Genomic DNA, 6000 nt, shown 5'->3' with positions numbered 1-6000 from the left:
CGTTAGCTGAGCGAAGGCTTCTGGTGGGGGTGTAGACTCGTAGGAGTGAGTCGAAGTATGTGGGTGCTGAGCTTGTGGAAGATCCATAAGCAAGAGTCAGAGCTTTGAATTTGATCCAGGCAGCGTAGCCAGTGAAGAGTGGTAGCCAATGCAAAGAGATGAAAAGAGGTGTGACATGAGCCATTTTGGGCTCATTGAAGACAAGACGTGCCACAGCGTTTTGGATCATTTGCAGCGGTTTGATTGCACAAGATGGAAGTCCAGCCAGAATTGCTTTGTTGGGTCTTTGACAAAAACTGGAATAATAATAGTAAGTATGGTGGAGAACAATAGTGATGCTTTGCTTCGCAAGCACCACTAATAAATATAAATAAAGGTAGTCAATGCATCAGTGTGATATGATGCTCATGACATTTGATGCTGTTGGGTTCACTGCCACCCAGGTTTAAGTCTGAATTTGGTACTGAAGCTGCTTTTCCACTTTCCTGTCAAATTCAGCTTTTGATATTTTTTAATTAATCTACGAGTCTATAGCTGTGTCTCATTTCGTTAAATTTGAAGGCTGCATCCTCCGGAGGACACATCCTGTGTAGTATGCAGTATACAGAGTGTCCTCAATCAGAATTAAACGAGATGTCCTTCGTAGGACACACAGGCAGGAAGCAGAGGTGTGGACTCGAGTCACGTGACTTGGACTCAAGTCAGGAATTTGATGACTTCGGACTCAACTCGACAAAATGTACAAAGACTTGCAACTCGACTTGGACTTTAACATCAATGACTCGTGACTTCACTTGGACTTGCGCCTTTTGACTCGAGAAGACTTGCTACTTCCCATGACTTTTTTTCACACGGCCTGTCTGCACGACATCCAATCACTCTAGTCCCACGTTGGCTTGATTTGACGTGACTTTGAGCTTCTTCTTTCGTCGCAGTAAAAAATCTCGAGTTGTGGGTCGCGTTTTTTAGGGCTTAATTGAAAAAATGTGGTTGCTTGTTAGGAAAATATGACAAGCAACTTAGTTTCTGTACATTTATGGTCGCTGTTTTGTCCAAATACTTTGACTGGCACTGTCTTCTCACAGTTGTAGTGATTTTTACTTTTGTCCACCCAAGGACACTAAAGCCCCGTTTCCACCAAAATTACCCAGAACAATTTGTACCAGGAACTTTTTTACAGGAACTTTTCTCCCCCCCAGACCTGCAGCTGTCTGCGTTTAGACCGCGATAAAGTTCCGAGAAGATTAGGCAGATTAGTCCGGTGATGTAGGACAGCGCGCGACTGTTCCTCCAAATCAGTGAAGGACAGTAATCATTTTTAAGTGTACCGATTGAAAGGTTTAGTGGACTATTTACATGAGACGTTATCTAAACCGATCTGGTGTTTACATGTGATGACTTTCAATCGCAATCATTTTGTCACATATGCAGTATGTCTGCCGCATCAAAAATGTCGCCGCTGTTTTCTCCAGCAGCTGAATGTGTTTACTGTAGCCATAGCAACTCTTAACGGCCACCAGGACTAATACAGTATTATTTATAGCAATTTATTTATTGTAAAGTGTAATAATCATCTCAGAAAAAAAAAAAATCTTCTGTCAGGTGCAGTTAAAGTAAAAACTGCCCGGGGCAATATACGCTGTGTCATTACTCCAACATTATCTTCATAACTTACGAAATAAAAAGTTTACCCCTACGAAAAATTTACTTTCCTCTCTTGTCAACATGAGCGCGGCGCGCGCCGTCACGTCATGTAAGGACACACACTTAAAAGTAATCGGCCAGGTCGTTTACATGGTGAAAAAAATATTAATAACGAGTATGAAAGAGATTCAAGCTGTGCTGCTTTTGCTGGTTATGTATAGGTTTACTAAGGTAATTAACAACGACAGAAAAGAGCACTAATATGCAGATTCAGCAGCATGCAGCATATTCAGAAAAGCTTGTAAAGCTAGATTTAAAATGACAATGTATATTATTATCAGCTATTACGGACATTGCACGTGAGATGGCTGAGACGAACGCGGCGCGCGCCATCAGGCAGAGAGCATGACTGATGAACGCAGAACGAACCTCGCAAAAGACTTTTAAAAATGCCCGTTGAACTAAAATGCTGCGTCTGCTCAACCAATCAGCATGTTCAGCGCCCAAGTCCCGCCCTCGAAAGTTCCTGAACTTTGAAAAAGTACTACCTCGCGAGCAGGGCCGTTTGGAGGGGGAAATATTTACCCGGAACTTAATTTAGACCCTGGTTCCTGCAGTCTAAACACACGAAGTACCACCCAAAGTTTCTGGTTCCTGGGTAAAGTTCCTGTGGTGGAAACGGGGCTTAAGTAAGAGAGTGATTGGTACTCACGTCACCGCTGACGTTGTGAATTTGGATTACACGTCACTTAAGGTGTGGTTATGAGTACATCAGATGACCACCTTCCCCCCTGTTAGTTTGGGACACTAGTCAAGGCCTTTTACCTTGGCTGTATGAGAACACTCTGCACAGGAGGCTGCCCAGTCATTTATAATGAATGTAAAGGGGGGAGAGTTGGTCAGCTGATTTATCTGAAAGATTGGTGAGATTTCTAACTTGTAGAGCCTTTTCTGCCTTATCAGCACAAGGAAGACACAATTGTAATAAAATAGATTTTATTAACAAAAGATAAACAGAACATTTAACACAACTACTAAATGAATACAATGAATGATGAAAAAAATTAAATTTTATATTTTCATATACTGATAATATACAACAATGCCAAGGTCTCTAGAAAGAGGTTTGGTTAAGTGATATTTACGTTCCACGTGGTTGAGTAAGGAGTCCGATGGTGATGACTTCTTCCAATGGTTTTTCTGGGAGACAGTGCAGTGAAGAAAGGAGCTGGAATCTGTTTCAACAGCCTTGAACACGAAGATCTGTGGAATGCTGATCTCCTGGGGCACCAAAGGGTCCTAAAATCTGGAACAGGCAGATGAGGCCCTGAAGTAGGTGCAGAAGGTCCTTAATCTGGAACACGCAGATGAAGGAACCTTGAAGTGAAGGTTTGCTCTCCTGAGCTTAACCTTGTTGCAAATGTCTCTGTGTGTCTTCTGCCTCTTTGGACCAGACACTCAGAAGTTGGTCAATCTGCTCTGATCTCTTTAGCATGGAGACTCTGGACGTGCTGTAGTCGTCTCGCTGGACTAAAACTCTGAACGTAGTGTTGGTTAATGTCTCTTTCCTCACAGGCTGGAGGCTCAGAACGTTGTCGTATCTGTTGCTGCCTCACAAGCTGTAGATTCAGATCCTCGGATCTTGTGTTGTCTCTCTGGTTAAACCTCTCTCTGGTTAATCCTCGGCGGACAGACTCAGAACTTGGTGAACTGTTTGTCTCTCGGATGTGGAGACTCAGAACCCGATTGCTCTGTCACAGTCTAATCCTCAACGGACAGACTCAGAACTTGGTGAACTGTTTGTCTCTCGCGTGGAGGAGACTAAGAACCTGGTTGCTCTTTAACAGTCTAATCCTCGGCAGACAGACTCAGAACAAGGAGTGTCTATTGAAAGGGTACCTTTATCCTTTTCCGAATAGGAGGAGATTGCAATTTGGCGCTTCTTCATTCCAGTGTTGCTATTGGCTGCTGGCATCAGAGGGGGCACACAGTGTGGCCCACCCTTCTTTCCCCTGCAGAACTCATTTGCATACTGTACACAGTTAGAAGTCTTCAAAGGGTCTTTAAAATTCATCAATGCATTTCTCACTTTCCAAACCACCATCAGAATACCCTTGGCAATATACTAAACAAATAGACACCAAACATGATGGAAAAAGATTGAACTGTCATGTGTTCGTTCATTTGTTCATTAACAGCTGAATTTGTGGAAGATGTTGCATTACAAATAGCTGTCACTGAGAATACTTATTTCTCTGAATAAGTATGAAATGGATGTGTGTAGCTTACACCAGTCTTAAGGTTTCCAAACATAGTTGTGAATGGATTTGGATGGATCAGTTTAGGTCTTTCTTTGTTTCACCCACTACTGCTAAAGTCCCGAGGAATGTTTATGGCCGTCACAAATCAGGTCATTAGGGATCCATCTCTAGATGGGTGAAGGGCAGAAACTGCATGTGGACCAATGAGAAGTCCTGTCCTTCCTGGGCTTGGTACTAGAGGTCTTCTTCTTGCTCTCAAAGAGGTGTCTGGATGTTGTCCAAGCATCTTTATCTGATGGGTTGGACATCTTGTTTGTGCTAGTCCAACAAGATCCAATCAAAATGGAGCAAACCTTTGTCCACTGTTATGGGCAAAGAGGGGCCCGGCCATAAACTGGGCCCTGGAATTCTGGTGTCCACTACACAGTTAATAGCCATAGTGCAACGATCCAAGTGCTGTAGTAATTCGTCCTCATACATCCCGCCTCCTTCTTCCCTTCATCGAAGAATAACCGCGTTCAACGTGCAGGCATGTGATGTGATGTTATAAATGTAATGAAAGTTCATAGACGTAAATAGACAAATACCTTTTTTTTTTTTTTTTACAAACAATGCAACCAGCAGAGATGGAGAGGAAACAGGGAGGAGAGGCACCCAATATAATTTTAAAAATATTTTTATAATGTAGGCTATTTATTATGACAGGCTATTGTATATAATAAAAAAAACAAATATAGGCAACTAACAATAACATTAGGTATGGTTTGAATGTATTTTATTATAAATGTGTCTCTATATTGCAGCACTCCCTTAGTTTTTTCCTGTGCACAAACTCCCAATCATAGACTGTAAAAAAGGGCATATTAATCCTAAATAATAGCTATGTGACATTAGTAATTTTCAATGCTATTTAGAGCAGATTGCACATTGAGATGCAGAGCTTATCCTTTTTACGGTTTATAGTGTGCATGTTCACCACTGCTCCTAATATGTGTGCAATAATTCCGACTGGAGTTACCATAATTAGCCTTCATGTCACTTTTTCTCTTTTTCCAAACCTCTCCAAACCTCTTCTGTTCACAGTCTTTATTGCAATTTGAAGAATTTTGTAAAATCCCATCTGTATTTGCTTTTTAAAATCCAAAAGATTTCAATTGAATATGTTGCAGGCTCATTTATTGATAAATTATTGATCATAAATTATACTGATGATAATAAATAATATAATAATATTGGGCTTGTTTTGGGCCCCCCATCCCTCTAGGTATTCTTCATACCTGAGAAGAATATGAAACAGATGTCAGAAAATCCCCTATAGCCTCACATGTTGTATTTGAAACTACTCTTTACTCATATCAATGTTGTTGTGTTAATATTCATTGTCTATTATACACTACGGTATACGATAATACATTTCAGTTTCAGTGTATGCAATATTAATAATATTTTCACTGCTTCAAAAATCATAACAAAACGCCCTTTCCCTCAAGAAACTGAAGTCATATGCTTTATAGCAGTGGTTTTCAAAGTGGGGACAGGGGCCCCTGGGTGTCGTGAGGAGATGCTAGGGCATGGCAAGCTGGCATGAAAAGTATAGCAAAACAAAATAATTGAATAAATTAAATAATTAAAGTAAACCAAATTAAACCAAAAATAAGCTAAACAATATTCCCATAATGGCATTAAGTTTAGGCTAAAAGGACCCATGTCTATTTGAAAGTTGAACTGTTTTGCAAAATGAGGTCAGTCAAACAAATCTGACTCAGACAAATCTTACAGACATACATGATTTGTATAATTTTTATTTCTGTGGTAAGATGACGAAGTGACTCGAAACTAAAATGGTAGGACTTTGGACTCGACTTGAGACTTGTTGGCTTTGACTTCTGACTCGACTGGGGACTTGCCTCATATTTGACTCGGGACTTGAGGGCAAAGACTTGAGACTTACTTGTGACTTGCAATGACTTTGTCCCACCTCTGGTAGGAAGTATCACGTTGCTATGTCAACATGTTCAGCCTCTTTGCGCTCTCACGCCAGTTCTGCCAGAAAGACTCGGAAGAATTAATGTTGTAACAATAACATTTATTTAGG

Source organism: Pseudorasbora parva, chromosome 4 (genome assembly GCF_024679245.1).
Source record: "Pseudorasbora parva isolate DD20220531a chromosome 4, ASM2467924v1, whole genome shotgun sequence".
NCBI lineage: Eukaryota > Metazoa > Chordata > Actinopteri > Cypriniformes > Gobionidae > Pseudorasbora > Pseudorasbora parva.
This window is presented reverse-complemented; position numbering follows the sequence as displayed.